The following is a 26,507-nucleotide window of genomic DNA, read 5'->3' as shown; positions in this document are numbered from 1 at the left end:
ACAGGCAGGTGGTCACAGCAAGTGACTGCTAAGCCTCCAGGTAGGCTAGCAGGCAGGTAGCAGGAGAGCGCTCCCAGGTGAGCGGGAGAGAGTCTCTGGACAGGCAGGTGGTCACAGCAAGTGACTGCTAAGCCTCCAGGTAGGCTAGCAGGCAGGTAGCAGGAGAGCGCTCCCAGGTGAGCGGGTGAGAGTCTCTGGACAGGCAGGTGGTCACAGCAAGTGACGGCTAAGCCTCCAGGTAGGCTAGCAGGCGGGTAGCAGGTAAGCGCTCCCAGGTGAGCGCTCCCAGGTGAGCGGGTAAGAGTCTCTGGACAGGCAGGCAGGTATCTGGCAGGTAGTTCCTGGTCCGCAGGCGGACTGATCCATAGACAGACTGGCAGGTGCTGGTAGGCAGACTGTCGGACCACAGGATTGCAAGCAGGTAGACAGAAATCAGGCACATATCAGGCAGGTATCAGGCAACGGGACCTGAGGGCTGAAGCAGAGTTGAAAGGCTTTGCAACAACAGAGCTCGGGCACCTCCATTTTGGAGGAGGTGCATTATATATGGTGAGGTCCTCCGGCCATTGGCCGGGGACTCCTTAGGACGGCGCGCGCGGCCCCTTTAAGAGAGAGGGAGCGCGCGCGCGCGCCCTAAGCACATTGACCTGGAAGCAGCGTGCGCTGCCAGCAGAGCGGGAGGAAGACGCCGGGCACGGAGCGGAGAGGTGAGGGGAACGGCGTCCCAGCCTAGCAGGAGGCATGGACGCCGACGCTACAGTCGTCAAGTGATTGTAGCAGCCGTCACGTGATTGTGGCAGCCGTCATGTGATTGTGGCAGCCGTCACGTGATTGTGGCAGCCGCCACGTGCTGGTATAACACGCTGCAATTAGAAATGGGAATCGGCACAGGAGTCACAATATAAAGTCAGTGCTGGTAGTAACACAAGAATCCAACAAGCCGAGCGTCCACACGTCGTCCAACAGCCCAACATGGATGATGAGAAGCTGCGGGATGCCACATAATCCGCGATATTCAGGCAGAGAACACAAACCGCAATGTGCTGCCACCGACATCTTCATCAGCTCAGGAGGAGGCGACTGTGTAAGAACATCACCGTTTTGTTTTCCCCCCTGAATATCGTGGATTATTAGATGACTGATGTTCTGCTACATTTTCTTTTTGAAGTTGTCTACACACATAATGGCTGCAGAGGACTGAGAGAAAGTCCACAGGGAACAAAACAGAAGTCGGGAACCGAAGGGGAGACGAGGGCTGAGCCACTTACACAGACAGAAAGCTGAGGAGGACATGTTATTACTCCAGGATCTGCTCCATTCATTCCCTATGTGGCATCCAAGCGCTGAGCTCGGCTTTTTCCAGAGCCCCATAGAGAATGAATGGAGCTGCAGTTGTTCCCTGACTTTCCGTTCCTTCCCGATCAGACGATGGTTCGCAGTGGTCAGACCCCACGATCAGTAAGTGATCACTGAGCCTGTGGATAAGTGATAACTAAAGTTAACAAATCCCCAGGCCCGGATGGGATACACCCGCGAGTACTGCAGGAATTAAGTAACGTCATAGATAGACCATTATTTTTAATCTTTAAAGATTCCATAATAACAGAGTCTGTACCTCAGGACTGGCGTATAGCAAATGTGGTGCCAATATTCAAAAAGGGGACAAAAACCGAACTTGGAAAATATAGGCCGGTAAGCTTAACCTCTACTGTGGGTAAAATCCTGGAGGGTTTCCTAAGAGATGCTATAATAGAGTATCTGAAGAAGAATAACCTCATGACCCAATATCAACATGGGTTTACGAGGGACCGTTCCTGTCAGACTAATCTGATCAGTTTTTATGAGGAGGCAAGTTCTGGACTGGACCAAGGAAATGTAGTGGATGTTGTGTATATGGACTTTTCAAAAGCTTTTGATACGGTTCCACACAAAAGGTTGATACATAAAATGAGAACAATGGGGATAGGGGAAAATATATGTATGTGGGTTAAGAATTGGTTCAGTGATAGGAAACAAAGGGTGGTTATTAATGGAAAACACTCAGACTGGGTCTCATTTAACAGTGGGGTACCACAGGGGTCAGTATTGGGCCCCCTTCTATAATATTTCTAATAAAAAAATTCTAATATTTGCAGATGACACTAAACTCTGCAGGGTAATCAATACAGAGGAGGACAATTTTATATTACAGGAGGATTTATGTAAACTAGAAGCTTGGGCTGATAAATGGCAAATGAGCTTTAATGGGGATAAATGTAAGGTAATGCACTTGGGCAGAGGAAATAAAATGTATAATTATATGCTTAATTGTAAAACACTGGATAAATCTGTCACTGAAAAAGACCTGGGTGTATTGGTGGACGACAAGCTCATGTTTAGTGGCCAGTGTCAGGCAGCTGCTGCAAAGGCAAATAAAATAATGGGATGCGTTAAAAGAGGCATAGATGCTCATGAGGAGAAGATAATTTTACCTCTATACAAGTCATTAGTGCGACCACACTTAGAATACTGTGTACAGTTCTGGTCTCCGGTGTATAAGAAAGACATAGCTGAACTAGAGCGAGTGCAGAGAAGAGCGACAAAGCTTATTAGAGGACTGGGGGGTCTGCAATACCAAGACAGGTTATTACACTTGGGGTTATTTACTGTGGAAAAAAGAAGGCTTAGGGGTGATCTTATTACTATGTACAAGTATATGAGGGGACAGTACAAAGACCTTTCTACTGATCTTTCTACTCTGAGGCCTGAGACGGGGACAAGGAGGCATCTTCTACGTCTGGAGGAAAGAAGGTTTAATCATAATCACAGACGGGGATTCTTTACTGTAAGAGCAGTGAGACTATGGAGCTCTCTGCCGCATGATGTTGTAATGAGTGATTCACTGTTAAAATTTAAGAAGGGCATGGATGCCTTTCTTGAAAAGTATAATATTACAGGTTATATATACTAGATTCCATGATAGGGCGTTGATCCAGGGAACTAGTCTGATTGTCGTATGGAGTCGGGAAGGAATTTTTTTCCCCAATGTGGAGCTTAGTGTTTGCCACAGGGTTTTTTTTTGCCTTCCTCTGGATCAACATGTTAGGCTATGGGTTGAACTAGATGGACTTAGTCTTCCTTGAACCTTAAAAACTATGTTACTATGTATGTAACTTGTTATCTTCAGACATCCCCTCTAAGCAATGGCGCACGCCAGCAGTGAAGGCGGGAGGAGGCGCTGGGTACAGGGAAGACTTTACCTCTGGGGGCCACATATAGGGCATGTGAGGGGTGAACACTTCCCGTATTCACCATTACTGAGCCCCCGCTCTTACCTGAGTGTAGGAGACACAGCAGTCACTAATCAGCCACTCTCCGGCACTTGCAGCTGTCCGAGCTCTGCTGTGCCTGTTAGGGGTGAAGTTCGGGTCCTAGGAGGCAGCGACTATGCAGCCTGCAAAGCAGATCACAGCCCGGGTACCGCGTCTCCGGATAAATCTCCACCTTGTGAGCTGCTTCTTGTGCAGCAGCCCCATGCAAGTCGCTCCGCTCTCCTCAGCCAGCTCCTGCTGAAGACTGAGCTCCTCTGCCCAATCTAGGAGCCCAATAGCCCTTATCACACCAGTGGTAGCCCAGTGCTGCTGGGGGGGGCAGGGCTAGATCCGATTTACAGATAGCAAACTAATCAGCCCTAGATATTTCTAATAGCTGCAGAGCAGGCGACATAACTCTGACCGGTGTCCTCATAGACCTCTCCTCAGCCGGGGTCTAATAAGAGCAGTAAGATGGCCGTCATGGGGTCTATTGTTAGATCTCGGCTGCCATAGAAACTCATCGGCACCATGATCGCGCCTCCCTCTCCGGTCTTAAGTGCCTAAATGCTGTGAAAGCCACTGACTGTGTCATATAAGGGGTTAAGCTGCCAGGATCAGGGTTGGCTCCACGGCTGGCGCCTGAGGCAGGAGTGGGACTGTGTTATACTGCCACACGACTGCCGCAGATCTTGTAAGAGCCCTGACTGCACCTGCCTGATGATAATGTGTCCTATAACGCGGGTCCTGGTACCAGACTGCCCTTTACATATTAATCACTAGCTGGGAACCAGTTACTTACAGGTTCTAGTTTCTGATGTGTTTCCAGGACCTGTAGTTATCAACATTTTACCCTTAAGGCCCAGTTATAATATTACTGCAACACTCTCACTACATATGAGTGTCCTGTACCTGTATACCTGCCCTGTGTGCGGTACAAAAGTATATAACAAAATGTGTGTACACAAATACCTATCTCCTGAATGGTATTACTGCTAGATCTCCTGTACATAGAAATATGAGGTTCTTAGCGCACACTTTGAGCAAATTGTGCGAGCCCATCTGCCAACGTCAAGGCGACCTCTTCAGATGGGTCCCTACACTAACACTACACTAACTTACTAACTGGGACCACCATTTTTAATGTTTATTATTACTGTACTAATGCAATCAATTGTACCTGTTATAATTCATTTTTTTAATTAGTTTTATAATTTTTTATTACTCTTGTGTTTATGATAATGGTATTACTAAAATCCCTATACTTAGTGTTGATCCAGAAGAAGGCAAAAACCCCAGGACACCTTCAGCCAATTTGTGTCACAGGGGAAAAATTCCTTCTTGACCCCGAGAAAAGGCGATCAGTCCTAGGACCCTGGATCAAATCTAATAATGTTATTACTAGTTATTAATAATTCTTATTAATATTACACAACTAATTGTACTGCTACTGTAGTTATTAGTATTTTAATTTAGGTTTTTGTACTTTTTATAGATTATATATTATTTATGTCCTGCTATCTTATTACTTTGCTATTCTAACTTTTCTATAACTACTTAAAATAATCAAAACAACACTATAATTATTTTTATATTCTTACTATTATTAACATCCTGCTATCTTATTACAGTATTATTCTACTTTCCTATCACTACTAATACTACCCTATACCTAGAGTGTTGATCCAGAAGAAGGCAAAAACCCCAGGACACCTTCAGCCAATTTGTGTCACTGGGGAAAAATTCCTTCTTGACCCCGAGAAAAGGCGATCAGTCCTAGGACCCTGGATCAAACCTAATAATGTTATTATTAGTTGTATAATTAATATATTACTTATTGTGCTACTGGAGTTATTTTAATTTATGTTTTTATTTTTATAAATATAGCTATTTAATATTCTTCTTATTATTAATAACCTGCTATATTTTTACATTATTATTATTCTTTCCTATCACTACAAATACTACCCTATAACTACAGTATTGATCCAGAAGAAGGCAAAAACCCCAGGACACCTTCAGCCAATTTGTGTCACAGGGGAAAAATTCCTTCTTGACCCCGAGAAAAGGCGATCAGTCCTAGGACCCTGGATCACACTGCTATTCTACCTACTACTATTACTACTGTTATTTTATTATTTTTTTATTTATTTCTTACTATTATCACTAGTATTATTACTCTTACTACACTAATACTGATACACTACCACTATATTACACTATCCTGCTGTTATTTGGTGGTCTGATACTTACCAGCCGGTATTGCCGTATGTGATGTTATCGGCAGAGAGGTTCCAGCAGGATGGTCCACATGATGTTCCTCTTTCCTCTCAAATACCGGTTGATGTACTGGCGGAAGTTGGTCTGGTTCTCCTTCTTCCTTCTTGTTGTTGGGATCGGTTGTCTTCTTTTCTGGCCTTTGGCCGTCACTTCCCCCCTAGGGATCTTGATGTGGAGTTTCATCTTCTTTGCTTTCTCTTCTTTCTCTTCTTCCTCTTCTTCCTCTTCATCCAGGTAGGCGCACAGTTCTTTTAGTGTCTTCTGTCTTAAATCCATGATGTCCAGCTTTATCTTCTTTGCTGCTTTCTCCTCTTCTTCCTTCTCTTCTTCCTCCTCTTCCTCTTCATCCAGGTACTTGCGCCGTTCTTTTAGTTCCTTGCGCCTTTCTTCCCTCTTCCTTTTCTCCCTGGCTTTATACTCTTCGATGCATCTTCTTTGGGCAATGGGGTTGGTCGGCATAAGGCGCTGGAAGAGAAGAGATGAAGTTAGGAGGCTACAAGGAAGATCCGAATACACAGCTACCTTATAGAAGAGGCCGTAGCGTTGCCCTGAGTCGTCTCACTGACCTCCTTCTTGTAGAGGGGAGAAGGGAGAAACTTCACACAATATGCCAGTCTCCTCAGCTGTTCCTCAGGACTGATGTAATCTGCAGAAAACACAACCAGATATTAGGAGCAATCCTCACCGTACAAAGAGGACGTATGTATGTTAAGACTGTCAGAAGGAGCTCACTGATGGATTCTCAGTTAACTAGTTCTGCAGCCAGCAATAGACAGTACAGCACAGAGGGTACAGGAGGCAAACTGTGCACAATTTTCAATAAAACTCAGAAAAATATTTACCACCAAGTATATGCATTAAAGGAAAGAAAATGTCCCCCCTGATGAGTCTGTTTAATGAAAGCCCCAGAAAGCCATGTAAGAAGAGTATAGAGAACGGTGAGTGAGTGATGGATACTACCTGCTCCAACGCTGGCAGAATACTCCATCCCCATGGTGTCCGCTGATATCTTCTCTTGTAGAAATGTCTCCACAATCTATAAAACCTCAGGAGGCGTCAGCAGAGGGTTTGGGGATTGGCTGATATTTCTTTGGTCTTAGAAACATTGGCTATAAATAATTCGGGGGCTCTGCTGGGGAAAGGGCAAATTGGGAAATGTGTAGGATATTTACTGTTCTGTATCTGAGCTTCATTAAAGGGGAATTATCAGATGGAACAAGTCATCCCCTTATCCCTGATCTCGGTGACGACTGATAGATCAGTGGGGTCCGACCGCGGGAAACTCCAGCAATCACCAAAAAAGGGCAGTGACCCCCATTAGAAGTGATGGCTGGATCCTTCCAGATGGGAGCTGTGATGAGTGTGGCGCCCCCCACTGGTGTCTCAGCGTATCATGTGTTGGGGAATAATGACTTCTCCTCTGGTAAATGTGCTGACTCCTGTGAGTTGTGGTCGCTGAGTGCGTGTGATGGGATGTGGCTCCGTCCATTATATTATATCACGTCTTATACCTATAATCTCTCGCTGATCGCAGGTGTCTGTCTTCACACTCAGATGAGATGGAACAAACTGACCACATAGGAGGTTTTTTTTTTTTTCAAATTGAAACCGAGCAATCCTATTGGCTGAGTATGACTGTCGTTACCATGGTGACAGAATTTTAAAGGGACAGAACATTAATAATGTATAATAGTGTATTTTATGACATATTTCACATAATAGTGGCTGATATATGGACCTGTACAGATAATATGTGGGCACACACTTCTATAACTCCTCATATTTTTCATACAGCAATTTGGTGGTGCTGCAGAGATATTTTGGGCGTAATATAACTTGTGCTGGCAATTGATCATCTATAAAGTAGTCTGGTAATGTATGTAATGGTCCTAAGATTGTGCTTTTATGGTCAATACAAATCTAAATATTAATCAGACGTCACTCCCTGCTATTTGAAGGGTTTTTGTCCCTTTCCCTATGTCAGAGTAGTATCACATATAGCTCGGATACGCTGCAGCCTTCAGAACAATGAGCTCCGTTGTGGCTTTTCCCTGCACATTCGGCCATTATATAAGTGACGGCAGCTGCGTTGTGTCCCTGCACGGCTGATAGCGTCGCTGTGCAGGGATTCAGTATGGTGGAGCTGCGGCTCTTTTCTTTTATGGGTCGATACAAGTCTTGTTCAGACATATAAATATGCCTTGATTACATTGTAGAAAAGAAGGGTGACATTACAGGAGTTCCATACATTCTCAGTGTAAGATCAGTGGGGTCGGACCCCCGGCACCAGGGAGTATACAGAAGGAGCTTGTGAATGTCTTACTTTAGTGGTCTTGTAAGCTCCTCATCCCACACTTTTCCTGTATAGGACATATAGCTTTTCTGTATACATACAGTGCCTATAAGTAGTATTCAACCCCCTGCAGATTTAGCTGGTTGACACATGCGGAATTAGCTTGGCATTGTGACATTTGTACTGTAGATCAGCCTGGAAGTGGGAAATGCACTGCAGCAAATTTTTTTTTTTTTTTTAAAAAAACGTTAAAAGTTAATTCAGAGTGTCATTTATTATTCAACCCCTTAAACCACAAGAATTCTGTTTGGTCCCCCAAAAGTATTAAGAAGTAGTTCAGGAACCAAGAATAATGAGCTTCACATGTGTGGATTAAAGATCTCTTTTGCCAGCCTTTTCTGACTATTTAAGACCCTCCCCAAACTTGTGAACAGCACTCAGACATGGTCAACATGGGTAAGACAAAGGAGCATTCCAAGGCCATCAGAGACAAGATCGTGGAGGGTCACAAGGCTGGCAAGGGGTACAAAACCCTTTCCAAGGAGTTGGGCCTACCTGTCTCCACTGTTGGGAGCATCATCCGTAAGTGGAAGGCTTATGGAACTACTGTTAGCCTTCCACGGCCAGGACAGCCTTTGAAAGTGTCCTCCCGTGCCGAGGCCAGGCTTGTCCGAAGAGTCAAGGCTAACCCAAGGACAACAAGGAAGGAGCTCCGGGAAGATCTCATGGCAGTGGGGACATTGGTTTCAGTCAATACCATAAGTAACGTACTCCACCGCAATGGTCTCCGTTCCAGACGAGCCCGTAAGGTACCTTTACTTTCAAAGCGTCATGTCAAGGCTCGTCTACAGTTTGCTCATGATCACTTGGAGGACTCTGAGACAGACTGGTTCAAGGTTCTATGGTCTGATGAGACCAAGATCGAGATCTTTGGTGCCAACCACACACGTGACGTTTGGAGACTGGATGGCACTGCATACGACCCCAAGAATACCATCCCTACAGTCAAGCATGGTGGTGGCAGCATCATGCTGTGGGGCTGTTTCTCTGCCAAGGGGCCTGGCCATCTGTTCCGCATCCATGGGAAGATGGATAGCACGGCCTACCTGGAGATTTTGGCCAAGAACCTCCGCTCCTCCATCAAGGATCTTAAGATGGGTCGTAATTTCATCCTCCAACAAGACAACGACCCAAAGCACACAGCCAAGAAAACCAAGGCCTGGTTCAAGAGGGAAAAAGTCAAGGTGTTGGAGTGGCCTAGTCAGTCTCTTGACCTTAACCCAATTGAAAACTTGTGGAAGGAGCTCAAGAATAAAGTCCACATGAGACACCCAAAGAACCTAGATAACTTGGAGAAGATCTGCATGGAGGAGTGGGCCAAGATAACTCCACAGACCTGTGCCGGCCTGATCAGGTCTTATAAAAGACGATTATTAGCTGTAATTGCAAACAAGGGTTATTCCACAAAATATTAAACATAGGGGTTGTATAATAATTGACCCACACTTTTATGTTTAAAATTTAATAAAATTCAACTGAGCAACATAACTTTTTGGTTTGTAAGATTTATGCTTCTGTTCATAAAACCTACTCTCGTTTGCAGTTTGAAGGCTCTAACTTATTTGCATCTTATCAAACCAGCTAAATCTGCAGGGGGTTGAATACTACTTGTAGGCACTGTAACTCTTATGTAAAAACAACATCCTCCATGCACATTTCTGTAGGTTGCCTGATGGTTCAGGTGTATTTACATCATTTTCTTCTACTGCCCGACCTAACAGCGTTAGCTTGCTCTTTTAGCAATCCAATTGTATTGTTTCACATTTGGGGCGATTGTGTCAGCGGCAGGTTTCATTGTGGGGTTATATAATGGGCACTATTTTTATAGGCTTATTTGGATATTAATGCCTTTGTGAATAGATACTTTGCTGCTACCTTGCTCTTTATTATATTGTGGTGGGCAGTCTGTAGTCATATATTGAGATTTTCTGTGACTAGTTGGGCATATATATGTGAGGATTAACCATATCAGTACCTTGCAATGGTTTTGTTATTCATTGGGGCAATTGTTGCTTTTTAGTTGTTTTTTTTAACATGTCTTGTATGTTTAGTCTTTAATAAAATTCTATATTTTTGCTATTCCTTGGTGATCCCTGTCATTGCCTCCTTTCTTTCTCCTTGTTTCTTTGCATCTCTATTATGTAGCTGCAGGGTTAGGGACGGCCGGTTCCTTGCAGGAATAGTTATCAGGACGGGTGCGGTTTCTGCTGTAATAACTCATTCATGTGACCCATCAGTCATCACCCGATCAGCCGGGCAATGCTCAGCACAGGCCGCCGTCATCCCACTTCTCTACATCTATTATATAGACACTCCACAACTGCTCCTTCTCTTCACAATTCAGAAAGATTTTTTTTTTTTATTTATTTATTTTTTTATTTCCGCAGCCATGCAGTGACGCTAGGTAGGTGCAGAGCTAAAGGGAAACCCACCTCAGAAGAAAGTTCTAGGGTCCTGATCACTAGAGATGAGAGCTTAAAGGGAATCTGTCACTAGGTTTTTGCCATATATTCCGAGAGCAGCATGATGTAGAGACAGAGACCCTGATTCCAGCGATGTGTGACTTTCTGGGCTGCTTGCTGGTGTTTTGATAAAATCTTTGTTTTATCAGTAGGAGGTTGTGACTAGAAGACTAGTAAACCTGCAACCAGGTATCCCTCATTTTTCAGGAGTGGTCCAAATTAAATAAAAAAGCGGTCTATAGGGCGCTAAAAGAATGAACACTAGAAGTGAAAAAAATTTTAGAACTAAAAAATAAATTTAATGAGCCCTTTCCACAAAGCGTTTCGATAGTGAACTATCTTCCTCAGGTGGTACATGCGCGCTTTTTCTCCCTTTCTCTTTTCTCATTTTTCACAAGGTCTGTATAGCAGCCTTCTGCCTATGCACAGTGTACACAGAAAGCTGCCAATCAGTGGTGCAGCCGGTTATACGGAGCTCAGCATTCAGAGCACTGCTAGATCTGCAGTAGATAAAACTAAAATTTATCAAAACTGCAGCGAAATAAGGGACACATTTCTGGAATCAGGTTTCTGCCCTTACATCATGCAGATGGGATAGCAAAACCTGGTGGCAGATTCCATTTTAGAGCCATCGGATATTACCTTGTGACCTCTCAAAGGGGAACTTGATGTCTAGGATGGTTATTATTTTATGTCATGTGTCTCTTGATGCGGGATAACTTGTATGTAATGTGTTGTATGTTAGGTCTATGAACAGTACAAGTCCTTCAGTATAGGGTTACCTGAGAAGCGTACCCAGCATGAAGCAGGACTTGTATTATGTTTTGTCAGGGATGATTAATGTCTGAGTGCTTTATGCTGCGTTCTTCAGTCATCTCTCTGCCATCCTCCGTACACCCATCGCCGTCCTGTTCTCACACTTCTTTATTTGGCTTTTTTCTTGTGGTCGTAATATGGAGCATGTTGTATCCATAAAGCGGTCAGATTTGCCGGACCTCACGCTGTTCTGCCGAATCAGACCTAGATCATTATTGGGGGCTGGGGCACCTCCAATTCAAGACGGTAGACAAATCGTGTCTTGTGAGACTGCACGCTCCAGCACCCACAATACTGGAGCATCGGTTAGGTTTACACATATCCACCTGTTGTGTTTTCTTTTGGGACACAGCAGTTTGTAGAATTGTCATCATTAATGTTTTCTTTTTTTTATCTTTCCAGTATTACTGAAATTCAGAAAGATGTGGAGTACAGACTGCCAATCACCTTTAAGAACTTCACCATCAGCATCAATATGTAAGTGACACGGGGTGCTATTGTCTTAGTTGAGAGATTACGTTGCATTTGTTGGGGTTATTAAATGTGAACCTAATGGGAATTAAAGGGATTGTCCTCTACTTTGATATTGATAACATCAGCATTGGGTATCAATATCAAATCGATGGGGTTCTGACAGCCCCCCAGAGAGGGAGCCGCATGCTCCTATTCACTTGTGAAGATGGCCCCCACTGATTCCATATTAATGACCTATCCAATGGGTAAGTGATCAATATCAAGGTAGTGGGCAACCCCTTAAAGAAAGCAGACCATATTAGGTACTTCTAGAATATCTTTGTCCCATGCTGTTGATAGACCCCACCGCGTGTAATCGGTACCCTACAATGACTTGTCATCCATAGTCATGTCTTGTAGCACTGGAGCCATTAAATGATGTTGCTTGGCGGCTCATGACGTCACTATAGATGATGTGTATTAATGCAAGTTGTTTAATTGCTACTAATAAGAAATCACTTTAAATCAATATGGAGGCTTATAGGGTCCTCTCAGCTTCCTTTTACATATGGAAGTAGTGGTAGAACAGTATCGTCGATTGTCCCTCCCCAGAAAAATTATCCTTTTTTTTTTTGCAGAGCTCCGATGTGCCAGTCAAAAGGAAATGGAGTGTCTGCAGATTGGTGCGGGAGTGCAGAGGGGCGTGTCCGTGCACTTGAAAGGAGCTGTCTAAGTGCAGTGATACGCCCCAGTGCACTTCCAGACGGATTTGCATATGTTTTCCACACTAGATTTGTCATGATGGACTCATCAGATCTCTTATAACACCATTACGATCATATGTCAAGGTGCTGACGTCCCTTTATGCCTTTCCCCGGACCTGTCACGTTTCTGTAGGCTGCAGTCATGTATCCCGCGTCTTGCTCTAATACTTTGTTTTTATTGCAGTTTACTTCCGCCACAATTTCCTCAAGACAAACCTCTCATCACAGTCTTTCCACCGATAAGACATCACCTGGTGGACAAGCAAGGCCCCAATGTCACCTGTCCTTTACTACATAATGTAAGGAGACTTGGGAGATTGTGAGCACTGGACTTAGGAATGTTGTCATTTAACCTTTCAATGACTGAGGTGTTTTTTTTTTTATAAAGTGGATCTGTGTGGTCTCCTGACACATCTGTTTTAGTAATCTTATAAACCCTATAAAATCACAAATGTGCAGAATTTGTGTTTCAGACCACTGTGCAGTGCCTTTGAAGGCTATGTTCACACATTGCGTTTTTTTCAGCGTTTTTTTAATGCAAATTTTCAGCTGTGTTTTACAGTACAAGCAAAGTCTATGAGATTTCAGAAATCTCCTGCTCACACCCTGGTTTTTGTATGATCAGTATTTTGTGATTTGCATTGTTTTTTGCTGAATAGAGCACGTCACTTCTTTCAGTGTATTTCACCCATTGAAAGTAATGTGTAGTGAAAAAACGCCTAGTGTGAACATAGCCTTACATCTAATTGACAATGGGGTGTTACCTTACTCCTTGTCCATGTCTAATCAGTTTGGACAGTAGGCATAATCACCAATATTCAAAAAGGGGCCTAAAAGTGACCCTGGGAACTATAGACCAGTCAGCTTAACGTCTGTTGTGGGTAAATTGTTTGAAGGATTTCTTAGAGATGCTATTGTAGAATATCTTAATGACAATAACTGTCTAACTCCATATCAACATGGATTCATGAGGGATCGCTCCTGCCAAACAAACCTGATGGCCTTCTACGAGGAGGTGAGCTCACAGCTGGACCGGGGAGAGTCAGTGGATGTTGTATACCTTGACTTCTCCAAAGCGTTTGATACCGTGCCACACAAAAGGTTGGTATATAAAATGAGAATGCTTGGTCTGGGGGATAATGTGTGCAAGTGGGTAAATAGCTGGCTGAGTGATAGAAAGCAGAGGGTGGTTATCAATGGAGTAAGCTCAGGGGGTGTCAGGGTTACTAGCGGGGTGCCTCAAGGGTCTGTCTTGGGCCCTATATTATTTAATATATTTATTAATGATCTAGTGGAAGGGTTGCATAGTAAAATAGCAATATTTGCAGATGATACTAAACTTTGTAAAGTAGTTAATACAGATGAGGATAGGGCACAGATACAGGAGGATTTAGATAAATTGGGGAGTTGGGCCAAAAAATGGCAAATGGGGTTCAATGCCGATAAATGTAAGGTCATGCACATGGGAAAGAAAAACAGCAGTCACCCATACATATTAAATGGGAAACCGTTGGGGAAATCTGACATGGAGAAGGACCTGGGCGTCTTGGTTAATAGCAAATTAAATTGGAGTGCCCAGTGCCAGGCAGCAGCTGCGAAGGCAAATAGAGTCATGGCATGCATCAGAACAGGAATAGGGGCATATGATGAGAACATTGTTCTTCCTCTGTATAAAGCGCTGGTAAGGCCGCACTTAGAATATTGTGCACAGTTCTGGGCTCCGGTGCTCAGGAAAGACATATTGGAGCTAGAGAGGGTACAAAGGAGGGCGACTAAGGTAATAAAGGGAATGGAGGGACTAGAATACCCAGAGAGGTTGTCAAAATTAGGCCTATTTACGTTGGAAAAGAGAAGGCTTAGGGGAGACCTCATAAACATGTATAAATACATCAGGGGGCAGTACAGAGATCTCTCCCATGACCTCTTTATACCAAGGATGGTGACAAAGACGAGGGGGCACACTATGCGTCTGGAGGAAAGGAGGTTCCTGCACCAGCATAGAAGGGGATTCTTTACGGTCAGAGCCGTGAGACTCTGGAACTCTCTGGGAGAGGAAGTGGTGATGTCCAACTCACTTAATGAGTTCAAGAGAGGTCTGGACGCCTTTCTTGAGAACAATAAAATTACATCTTATGCTTAGTTAATTAATCCAGGGATTTAATCTGACTGCCAGATTGGTGTCGGGAAGTGAATTTTTCCTCAATGATGTAAATTGGCCTATACTGCATGTTTTTTTTTTTGCCTTCCCCTAGATCAACGCTGCGGAATAGCTGCAGTGCACAAGAAATAGGCTGAACTGGATGGACGCTTGTCTTTTTTCGGCCTTATAAACTATGTAACTTATAAACTATGTAACTACGACCAGGGGCCTGGCAGTGGCCAGTTGTCAATGTATCCACACATTTCCAGAAGATTGGCACAACGCAGAGGACCTGGGAAGAAGAGATGCCACGGTATTGTTAGTTCATAGGGAATACACGTCTTTATTTTGGTAGATGAGGTCTTTGTCAAACACATCTTCAGCAAAGGAGAACAAAATGAAAGGATTAATGTATGTGTTAATGACCCAGTTCTGCGTGTGCTCTACGTAAAATGTGGCTGCAGATGGCTGTGCTGCATCGACACGTGAGGTTTGGGAGCCACCTTACATCTAATGGGTGGGGGTCTTACATTGAGGTCCCCACTTCAGACATTTCTGATATTTCCAGTGAATTTTCCAAGGAAGTTTCAGATAAAAATACCATAAGAAAATGTGGTCAACCTTGTTTTAGTTTTTTTTTTTAATATATAAGATTTTTAGTTATAGTCTTTGTTATGTTCACATAGAAGACCGGTGGGTTTTTTCTTTTTTAGTAGCAAAGTATATACAGTGGGGAAAATAAGTATTGGATACACTGACGATTTTGCAAGTTTTCCCACCTACAAAGAATGGAGAGGGCTGTAATTTTTATCGTAGGTACACTTCACCTGTGAGAGACAGAATCTAAAAATAAAAAACAGAAAATAACATTTTATATATAATTTTTACATACTTATTTCATGCAATTATGCAAATTAATTATTTGATACAATAGAAAAACAGATCTTAATATTTGGCACGGAAACCTTTGTTTGCAATTACAGAGGTCAGACGTTTCCTGTAGTTCTTGACCAAGTTTGCAGACACTGCAGCAGGAATTTTGGACCACTCCTCCATACAGATCTTCTCCAGATCTTTCAAGTTTCGGGACTGTTGCTGGGTGCAGTTGTCCTGTCCCCTTTGCAGAAAAGCACCCCCAAAGTATAAGGTTTCCCCAGCATGCTTCTCAGTTGGGACGGTGTTCTTGGGGTTGTACTCATCCTTCTTCTTTCTCCAAACACGGCAAGTGGAGTTGATACCAAAAAGTCCTATTTTGGTCTCATCTGACCACATGACCCTCTCCCATGCCTCCTCTGGATCACCCAGATGGTCATAGGCGAACTTCAAACGGGCCTGGACATGTGCTGGCGTGAGCAGGGGACCTTGCGTGCCCTGCAGGAGTTTAATCCATGACGGCATAGTGTGTTACTAATGGTAATGTTTGAGACTGTAGTCTCGGCTCTCTTCAGGTCATTGACCAGGTCCTCCTGTGTAGTTCTGGGCTGATTCCTGACCTTTCTCAGAATCATCCTTATCTCACGGGACGAGATCTTGCATGGAGCCCCAGACCGAGGAAGATTGACAGTCATCTTGTGTTTCTTCCGTTTTCTAATAATTGTGCCTACAGTTGTTGCCTTCTCACCAAGCTGCTTGCATATTGTCCTGTAGCCAATCCCAGCCTGGAGCAGGTCTACAATTTTGTCCCTGGTGTCCTTAGATAGCTCTTTGGTCTTAACCATGGTGGATAGGTTGGAGTGTGATTGATTGAGTGTGTGGACAGGTGTCTTTTATACAGGTAACAAGTTCAAACAGGTACAATAAATACAGGTGAGGAGTGCAGAGTAGGAGGGCTTCTGAAAGAAAAACTAACAGGTCTGTGAGAGGCAGATTTCTTGCTGGTTGGTAGGTGATCAAATACTTATTTAATGCAATGAAATGCGATTTAATTATTTAAAAATCATACAATGTTGATTTTTTTGGGATTTTAGTTTTAGATTCTGTCTCTCACAGTTGAAGTGTACCTATGATAAAAATGACAGACTTCTCCATTCTTTGTAGGTGGGAAAACTTGCAAAATCGGCAGTGTATCAAATACTTATTTTCCCTACTGCGTGCGTGTATGTATATATATATATGTTTACCATGAAGGCCTACTGCACAAAGTCTCCTCTTAACAGTTGTTTCTGCTGCTAGAACTCTGTGTGGCATTGACCTGGTCTCTAATCTGAGCTGCTGTTAACCTGCGATTTCTGAGGCTGGTGACTCGGATAAACTTATCCTCAGAAGCAGAGGTGACTCTTGGTCTTCCTTTCCTGGGGCAGTCCTCATGTGAGACAGTTTCTTTGTAGCGCTTGATGGTTTTTGCAACTGCACTTGGGGACACTTTCAAAGTTTTCACAATTTTTCGGACTGACTGACGTTCATTTCTTAAAGTAATGATGGCCACTCGTTTTTCTTTACTTAGCTGCTTTTTTCTTGCCATAATACAAATTCTAACAGTCTATTCAGTAGGACTATCAGCTGTGTATCCACCAGACTTCTGCACAACACAACTGATGGTCCCAAACCCATTTATAAGGCAAGAAATCCCACTTATTAAACCTGACTGGGCGCACCTGTGAAGTGAAAACCATTTCCGGTGACTACTTCTTGAAGCTCATCAAGAGAATGCCAAGAGTGTGCAAAGCAGCCATCAAAGCAAAAGGTGGCTACTTTGAAGAACCTAGAATATAAGACATATTTTCAGTTGTTTCACACTTTTTTGTTAAGTATATAATTCCACATGTGTTAATTCATAGTTTTGATGCCTTCAGTGTGAATGTACAATTTTCTTAGTCATGAAAATACAGATAAATCTTTAAATGAGAAGGTGTGTCCACCTTTTGGTCTGTACTGTATATATACACTGCTCAAAAAAATAAAGGGAACACTTAAACAACAGAATATAACTCCAAGTGGATCAAACTGTCCACTTAGGAAACGACACTGATTGACAATCAATTTCACATGCTGTTGTGCAAATGGAATAGACAATAGATGGAAATTATTGGCAATTATCAAGACACCCTCAAAGGATTGATTCTGCAGGTGGGGACCACAGACCACATCTCAGTACCAATGCTTTCTGGCAGATGTTTTGGTCACTTTTGAATGTTGGTTATGCTTTCACACTCGTGGTAGCATGAGACGGACTCTACAACCCACAGAAGTTGCTCAGGTAGTGCAGCTCATCCAGGATGGCACATCAGTGCGAGCTGTGGCAAGAAGGTTTGCTGTGTCTGTCAGCGTAGTGTCCAGAGGCTGGAGGTGCTACCAGGAGACAGGCCAGTACACCAGGAGACAAGGAGGGGGCCGTAGGAGGGCAACAACCCAGCAGCAGTACCGCTACCTCCGCCTTTGTGCAAGGAGGAACAGGGGGAGCACTGACAGAGCCCTGCAAAATGACCTCCAGCAGGCCACAAATGTTCATGTGTCTGCACAAACGGTTAGAAACCGACTCCATGAGGGTGGTATGAAGGCCCGACGTCCACAGATGGGGGTTGTGATCACATCCCAACATTGTGCAGGACGCTTGGCATTTGCCACAGAACACCAGGATTGGCAAAGTCGCCACTGGCGCCCTGTGCTCTTCACAGATGAAAGCAGGTTCACACTGAGCACATGTGACAGACATGACAGAGTCTGGAGACGCCGCGGAGAGCGATCTGATGCCTGCAACATCCTTCAGCATGACCGGTTTGGCAGTGGGTCAGTAATGGTGTGGAGTGGCATTTCTTTGGAGGGCCGCACAGCCCTCCATGTGCTCGCCAGAGGTAGCCTGACTGCCATTAGGTACCGAGATGAGATCCTCAGGCCCCTTGTGAGACCATATGCTGGTGAGGTTTGCCCTGGGTTCCTCCTAATGCAGGACAATGCCAGACCTCATGTGGCTGGAGTGTGTCAGCAGTTCCTGCAAGATGAAGGCATTGAAGCTATGGACTGTCCCGCCCGTTCCCCAGACCTGAATCCGATTGAGCACATCTGGGACATCATGTCTCGCTCCATCCACCAACGTCACGTTGCACCACAGACTGTCCAGGAGTTGGCGGATGCTTTAGTCCAGGTCTGGGAGGAGATCGCACAGGAGACCATCTGCAACCTCATCAGGAGCATGCCCAGGCGTTGTAGGGAGGTCATACAGGCACGTGGAGGCCGCACACAATACTGAACCTCATTTTGACTTGTTTTAAGGACATTACATCAAAGTTGGATCAGCCTGTAGTGTATTTTTCCACTTTAATTTTGGGGGTGGCTCCAAATCCAGGCCTCCATTAGTTAATAAATTTGATTTCCATTGATGATTTTTATGTGATTTTGTTGTCAGCACATTCAGCTTTGTACAGAACAAAGTGTTCAATGAGAATATTTCATTCATTCAGATCTAGGATGTGTTATTTGAGTGTTCCCTTTATTTTTTTGAGCAGTGTATGTATATGTGTGTGTATATATATAATTTTTTTAATTTTTTTCAATACATATTTCACTTTGGAGCTGACATAAGTGATGGACATGGGCTCTGTATCATGATATGTCTCCAATTTAGCAAATCTAGATCATGAAAGTAACTCTATGACCTGCCATGCTGTCACCTTGAGTAATATGCTATAGGTATCATTACTGAGTCATATAGTGATGAAGTGATTGACAGTTGCTCCTGCTTTCTATCGAGCGTCTCTCCTGCTCTCTCTCTCGAGCGTCTCTCCTGCTTTCTCTGTAGCTTCTCTCCTGCTCTTTCTCTCGAGCGTCTCTCCTGCTCTCTCTCGAGCGTCTCTCCTGCTCTCTCTCTCGAGCGTCTCTCCTGCTCTCTCTCTCGAGCGTCTCTCCTGCTCTCTCTCTCGAGCGTCTCTCCTGCTCTCTCTCGAGCGTCTCTCCTGCTCTCTCTCTCGAGCGTCTCTCCTGCTCTCTCTCTCGAGCGTCTCTCCTCCTCTCTCTCTCGAGCGTCTCTCCTGCTCTCTCTCTCGAGCGTCTCTCCTGCTCTCTTTCGAGCGTCTCTCCTGCTCTCTCTCGAGCTTCTCTCCTGCTCTCTCTCTCGAGCGTCTCTCTCTCTCTAGCGTCTCTCCTGCTCTCTCTCTCTTGAGCGTCTCTCCTGCTCTCTCTCTCTTGAGCGTCTCTCCTGCTCTCTCTCTCGAGCGTCTCTCCTGCTCTCTCTCTCGAGCATCTCTCCTGCTCTCTCTCTCTCGAGCGTCTCTCCTGCTCTCTCTTGAGCGTCTCTCCTGCTCTCTCTCGAGCGTCTCTCCTGCTCTCTCTCTCTCGAGCGTCTCTCCGGCTCTCTCTCTTTCGAGCGTCTCTCCAGCTCTCTCTCTCGAGCATCTCTCCTGCTCTCTCTCTCGAGCGTCTCTCTTGCTCTCTCTCGAGCGTCTCTCCTGCTCTCTCTCTCGAGCGTCTCTCCTGTTCTCTCTCTCGAGCGTCTCTCCTGCTCTCTCTCGAGCGTCTCTCCTGCTCTCTCTCGAGCTTCTCTCCTGCTCTCTCTCTCGAGTGTCTCTCCTGCTCTCTCTCTAGCTTCTCTCCTGCTCTTTCTCTCGAGCGTCTCTCCTGCTCTCTCTCGAGCGTCTCTCCTGCTCTCTCTCTCGAGCGTCTCTCCTGCTCTCTCTCTCGAGCGTCTCTCCTGCTCTCTCTCTCGAGCGTCTCTCCTGCTCTCTCTCGAGCATCTCTCCTGCTCTCTCTCTCGAGCGTCTCTCCTGTTCTCTATCTCGAGCGTCTCTCCTGCTCTCTCTCTCGAGCGTCTCTCCTGCTCTCTCTCTCGAGTGTCTCTCCTCCTCTCTCTCTCGAGCGTCTCTCCTGCTCTCTCTCTCGAGCGTCTCTCCTGCTCTCTCTCGAGCGTCTCTCCTGCTCTCTCTCGAGCTTCTCTCCTGCTCTCTCTCTCGAGCGTCTCTCTCTCTCTAGCGTCTCTCCTGCTCTCTCTCTCTCGAGCGTCTCTCCTGCTCTCTCTCTCTTGAGCGTCTCTCCTGCTCTCTCTCTCGAGCGTCTCTCCTGCTCTCTCTCTCGAGCGTCTCTCCTGCTCTCTCTCTCGAGCGTCTCTCCTGCTCTCTCTCTCGAGCATCTCTCCTGCTCTCTCTCTCTCGAGCGTCTCTCCTGCTCTCTCTCGAGCGTCTCTCCTGCTCTCTCTTGAGCGTCTCTCCTGCTCTCTCTCGAGCGTCTCTCCTGCTCTCTCTCTCTCGAGCGTCTCTCCTGCTCTCTCTCTCTCGAGCGTCTCTCCTGCTCTCTCTCTCGAGCGTCTCTCCTGCTCTCTCTCTCTCAAGCGTCTCTCCTGCTCTCTCTCTCTCAGGCGTCTCTCCTGCTCTCTCTCGAGCGTCTCTCCTGCTTTCTCTCGAGCGTCTATCCTGCTCTCTCTCTCGAGCATCTCTCCTGCTCTCTCTCTCTCGAGCGTCTCCCCTGCTCTCTCTCTCTCGAGCGTCTCTCCTGCTCTCTCTCTCTCGAGCGTCTCTCCTGCTCTCTCTCTCGAGCGTCTCTCCTGCTCTCTATCTCGAGCGTCTCTCCTGCTCTCTCTCTCGAGCATCTCTCCTGCTCTCTCTCGAGCTTCTCTCCTGCTCTCTCTCTCTCAAGCGTCTCTCCTGCTCTCTCTCTCTCAAGCGTCTCTCCTGCTCTCTCTCTCTCAAAAATCTCTCCTCCTCTCTCTCTCGAGCGTCTCTCCTGCTCTCTCTCTCGAGCGTCTCTCCTGCTCTCTCTCTCGAGCGTCTCTCCTGCTCTCTCTCTCTCGAGCGTCTCTCCTGCTCTCTCGCTCGAGCGTCTCTACTGCTCTCTCTCTCGAGCGTCTCTCCTGCTCTCTCTCTCGAGCGTCTCTCCTGCTCTCTCTCTCTCGAGCGTCTCTCCGGCTCTCTCTCTCTCGAGCGTCTCTCCTGCTCTCTCTCTCGAGCGTCTCTCCTGCTCTCTCTCTCGAGCGTTTCTCCTGCTCTCTCTCTCGAGCGTCTCTCCTGCTCTCTCTCTCGAGCGTCTCTCCTGCTCTCTCTCTCTCTCGAGCGTCTCTCCTGCTCTCTCTCTCGAGCGTCTCTCCTGCTCTCTCTCGAGCGTCTCTCCTGCTCTCTCTCTCTCGAGCGTCTCTCCTGCTCTCTCTCTCTCGAGCGTCTCTCCTGCTCCCTCTCGAGCGTCTCTCCTGCTCTCTATCTCTCGAGCGTCTCTCCTGCTCTCTCTCTCTCGAGCGTCTCTCCTGCTCTCTCTCTCGAGCGTCTCTCCTGCTCTCTCTCTCTCGAGCGTCTCTCCTGCTCTCTCTCTCTCTCAAGCGTCTCTCCTGCTCTCTCTCTCTCAAGCGTCTCTCCTGCTCTCTCTCTCGAGCGTCTCTCCTGCTCTCTCTCTCTCGAGCGTCTCTCCTGCTCTCTCTCTCGAGCGTCTCTCCTGCTCTCTCTCTCGACCGTCTCTCCTGCTCTCTCTCTCGACCGTCTCTCATGCTCTCTATCTCGACCGTCTCTCCTGCTCTCACTCTCGAGCGTCTCTCCTGCTCTCTCTCGAGCGTCTCTCCTGCTCTCTCTCGAGCTGCTCTCCTGCTCTCTCTCTCAAGCGTCTCTCCTGCTCTCTCTCTCTCAAGCGTCTCTCCTGCTCTCTCTCTCAAGCGTCTCTCCTGCTCTCTCTCTCGAACGTCTCTCCTGCTCTCTCTCTCTTGAGCGTCTCTCCTGCTCTGTCTCTTTCAAGCGTCTCTCCTGCTCTCTCTCTCTCTTGAGCTTCTCTCCTGCTCTCTCTCTCTCGAGCGTCTCTCCTGCTCTCTCTCTCGAGCGTCTCTCCTGCTCTCTCTCTCGAGCGTCTCTCCTGCTCTCTCTCTCGAGCGTCTCTCCTGCTCTCTCTCGAGCGTCTCTCCTGCTCTCTCTCGAGCTTCTCTCCTGCTCTCTCTCTCAAGCGTCTCTCCTGCTCTCTCTCTCTCTCAAGCGTCTCTCCTGCTCTCTCTCTCTCAAGCGTCTCTCCTGCTCTCTCTCTCGAGCGTCTCTCCTGCTCTCTCTCTCTCGAGCGTCTCTCCTGCTCTCTCTCTCGAGCATCTCTCCTGCTCTCTCTCTCTCGAGCGTCTCTCCTGCTCTCTCTCTCTCGAGCGTCTCTCCTGCTCTCTCTCTCTCGAGCGTCTCTCCTGCTCTCTCTCTCGAGCGTCTCTCCTGCTCTCTCTCTCGAGCGTCTCTCCTGCTCTCTCTCGAGCGTCTCTCCTGCTCTCTCTCGAGCTTCTCTCCTGCTCTCTCTCTCGAGCGTCTCTCTCTCTCTAGCGTCTCTCCTGCTCTCTCTCCCTCGAGCGTCTCTCCTGCTCTCTCTCTCTCGAGCGTCTCTCCTGCTGTCTCTCTCGAGCATCTCTCCTGCTCTCTCTCTCGAGCGTCTCTCCTGCTCTCTCTCTCGAGCATCTCTCCTGCTCTCTCTCTCTCGAGCGTCTCTCCTGCTCTCTCTCGAGCGTCTCTCCTGCTCTCTCTCGAGCATCTCTCCTGCTCTCTCTCTCTCGAGCTTCTCTCCGGCTCTCTCTCTTTCGAGCGTCTCTCCTGCTCTCTCTCTCGAGCGTCTCTCCTGCTCTCTCTCTCGAGCATCTCTCCTGCTCTCTCTCTCGAGCGTCTCTCCTGCTCTCTCTCTCTCTCGAGCATCTCTCCTGCTCTCTCTCTCTCGAGCGTCTCTCCTGCTCTCTCTGTCTCAAGCGTCTCTCCTGCTCTCTCTCTCTCGAGCGTCTCTCCTGCTTTCTCTCTCTCAAGCGTCTCTCCTGCTCTCTCTCTCTCGAGCATCTCTCCTGCTCTCTCTCTCTCGAGCGTCTCTCCTGCTCTCTCTCTCGAGCGTCTCTCCTGCTCTCCCTCTCTCAAGCATCTCTCCTGCTCTCTCTCTCTCGAGCGTCTCTCCTGCTCTCTCTCTCTCGAGCGTCTCTCCTGCTCTCTCTCGAGCGTCTCTCCTGCTCTCTCTCTCGAGCGTCTCTCCTGCTCTTTCTCGAGCTTCTCTCCTGCTCTCTCTCTCGAGCGTCTCTCTCTCTCTAGCGTCTCTCCTGCTCTCTCTCTCGAGCGTCTCTCCTGCTCTCTCTCTCTCGAGCGTCTCTCCTGCTCTCTCTCTCGAGCGTCTCTCCTGCTCTCTCTCTCGAGCGTCTCTCCTGCTCTCTCTCTCGAACATCTCTCCTGCTCTCTCTCTCTCAAGCGTCTCTCCTGCTCTCTCTCGAGCGTCTCTCCTGCTCTCTCTCGAGCGTCTCTCCTGCTCTCTCTCTCTGGAGCGTCTCTCCTGCTCTCTCTCTCGAGCGTCTCTCCTGCTCTCTCTCTCTCGAGCGTCTCTCCTGCTCTCTCTCTCTCGAGCATCTCTCCTGCTCTCTCTCTCGAGCGTCTCTCCTGCTCTCTCTCTCGAGCGTCTCTCCTGCTCTCTCTCTGTCGAGCATCTCTCCTGCTCTCTCTCTCTCTCGAGCGTCTCTCCTGCTCTCTCTCTCTCGAGCATCTCTCCTGCTCTCTCTCTCGAGCGTCTCTCCTGCTCTCTCTCTATCGAGCGTCTCTCCTGCTCTCTCTCTCTCAAGCGTCTCTCCTGCTCTCTCTCTCAAGCGTCTCTCCTGCTCTCTCTCTCGAACGTCTCTCCTGCTCTCTCTCTCTCGAGCGTCTCTCCTGCTCTCTCTCTTTCAAGCGTCTCTCCTGCTCTCTCTCTCTCTCGAGCTTCTCTCCTGCTCTCTCTCTCTCGAGCGTCTCTCCTGCTCTCTCTCTCGAGCGTCTCTCCTGCTCTCTCTCTCGAGCGTCTCTCCTGCTCTCTCTCTCGAGCGTCTCTCCTGCTCTCTCTCGAGCGTCTCTCCTGCTCTCTCTCGAGCTTCTCTCCTGCTCTCTCTCTCTCAAGCGTCTTTCCTGCTCTCTCTCTCTCTCAAGCGTCTCTCCTGCTCTCTCTCTCTCAAGCGTCTCTCCTGCTCTCTCTCTCGAGCGTCTCTCCTGCTCTCTCTCTCGAGCGTCTCTCCTGCTCTCTCTCTCGAGCATCTCTCCTGCTCTCTCTCTCTCGAGCGTCTCTCCTGCTCTCTCTCTCTCGAGCGTCTCTCCTGCTCTCTCTCTCTCGAGCGTCTCTCCTGCTCTCTCTCTCGAGCGTCTCTCCTGCTCTCTCTCTCGAGCATCTCTCCTGCTCTCTCTCTCGAGCGTCTCTCCTGCTCTCTCTCTCTCTCGAGCATCTCTCCTGCTCTCTCTCTCTCGAGCGTCTCTCCTGCTCTCTCTGTCTCAAGCGTCTCTCCTGCTCTCTCTCTCTCGAGCGTCTCTCCTGCTTTCTCTCTCTCAAGCGTCTCTCCTGCTCTCTCTCTCTCGAGCATCTCTCCTGCTCTCTCTCTCTCGAGCGTCTCTCCTGCTCTCTCTCTCGAGCGTCTCTCCTGCTCTCCCTCTCTCAAGCATCTCTCCTGCTCTCTCTCTCTCGAGCGTCTCTCCTGCTCTCTCTCTCTCGAGCGTCTCTCCTGCTCTCTCTCGAGCGTCTCTCCTGCTCTCTCTCTCGAGCGTCTCTCCTGCTCTTTCTCGAGCTTCTCTCCTGCTCTCTCTCTCGAGCGTCTCTCTCTCTCTAGCGTCTCTCCTGCTCTCTCTCTCGAGCGTCTCTCCTGCTCTCTCTCTCTCGAGCGTCTCTCCTGCTCTCTCTCTCGAGCGTCTCTCCTGCTCTCTCTCTCGAGCGTCTCTCCTGCTCTCTCTCTCGAACATCTCTCCTGCTCTCTCTCTCTCAAGCGTCTCTCCTGCTCTCTCTCGAGCGTCTCTCCTGCTCTCTCTCGAGCGTCTCTCCTGCTCTCTCTCTCTGGAGCGTCTCTCCTGCTCTCTCTCTCGAGCGTCTCTCCTGCTCTCTCTCTCTCGAGCGTCTCTCCTGCTCTCTCTCTCTCGAGCATCTCTCCTGCTCTCTCTCTCGAGCGTCTCTCCTGCTCTCTCTCTCGAGCGTCTCTCCTGCTCTCTCTCTGTCGAGCATCTCTCCTGCTCTCTCTCTCTCTCGAGCGTCTCTCCTGCTCTCTCTCTCTCGAGCATCTCTCCTGCTCTCTCTCTCGAGCGTCTCTCCTGCTCTCTCTCTATCGAGCGTCTCTCCTGCTCTCTCTCTCTCAAGCGTCTCTCCTGCTCTCTCTCTCAAGCGTCTCTCCTGCTCTCTCTCTCGAACGTCTCTCCTGCTCTCTCTCTCTCGAGCGTCTCTCCTGCTCTCTCTCTTTCAAGCGTCTCTCCTGCTCTCTCTCTCTCTCGAGCTTCTCTCCTGCTCTCTCTCTCTCGAGCGTCTCTCCTGCTCTCTCTCTCGAGCGTCTCTCCTGCTCTCTCTCTCGAGCGTCTCTCCTGCTCTCTCTCTCGAGCGTCTCTCCTGCTCTCTCTCGAGCGTCTCTCCTGCTCTCTCTCGAGCTTCTCTCCTGCTCTCTCTCTCTCAAGCGTCTTTCCTGCTCTCTCTCTCTCTCAAGCGTCTCTCCTGCTCTCTCTCTCTCAAGCGTCTCTCCTGCTCTCTCTCTCGAGCGTCTCTCCTGCTCTCTCTCTCGAGCGTCTCTCCTGCTCTCTCTCTCGAGCATCTCTCCTGCTCTCTCTCTCTCGAGCGTCTCTCCTGCTCTCTCTCTCTCGAGCGTCTCTCCTGCTCTCTCTCTCTCGAGCGTCTCTCCTGCTCTCTCTCTCGAGCGTCTCTCCTGCTCTCTCTCTCGAGCGTCTCTCCTGCTTTCTCTCGAGCGTCTCTCCTGCTCTCTCTCGAGCTTCTCTCCTGCTCTCTCTCTCGAGCGTCTCTCTCTCTCTAGCGTCTCTCCTGCTCTCTCTCTCTCGAGCGTCTCTCCTGCTCTCTCTCTCTCGAGCGTCTCTCCTGCTGTCTCTCTCGAGCATCTCTCCTGCTCTCTCTCTCGAGCGTCTCTCCTGCTCTCTCTCTCGAGCATCTCTCCTGCTCTCTCTCTCTCGAGCGTCTCTCCTGCTCTCTCTCGAGCGTCTCTCCTGCTCTCTCTCGAGCATCTCTCCTGCTCTCTCTCTCTCGAGCTTCTCTCCGGCTCTCTCTCTTTCGAGCGTCTCTCCTGCTCTCTCTCTCGAGCGTCTCTCCTGCTCTCTCTCTCGAGCATCTCTC

General features: G+C 47.7%; 1 pseudogene; it reads left to right on the top strand.

The window, feature by feature from the left end:
* Positions 1 to 26,507, top strand: part of LOC141176197 (vacuolar protein sorting-associated protein 37A-like) — a 192,048-nt pseudogene that overhangs the window by 117,109 nt on the left and 48,432 nt on the right.

The sequence above is a fragment of the Phyllobates terribilis genome, unplaced genomic scaffold (genome assembly GCF_046119375.1).
Source record: "Phyllobates terribilis strain yellow unplaced genomic scaffold, ASM4611937v1 Scaffold_17__1_contigs__length_24005725, whole genome shotgun sequence".
Taxonomy (NCBI): domain Eukaryota; kingdom Metazoa; phylum Chordata; class Amphibia; order Anura; family Dendrobatidae; genus Phyllobates; species Phyllobates terribilis.
Note: the sequence above shows the minus strand (reverse complement) of the source record. Positions and strands in the feature narration are given on the sequence as shown.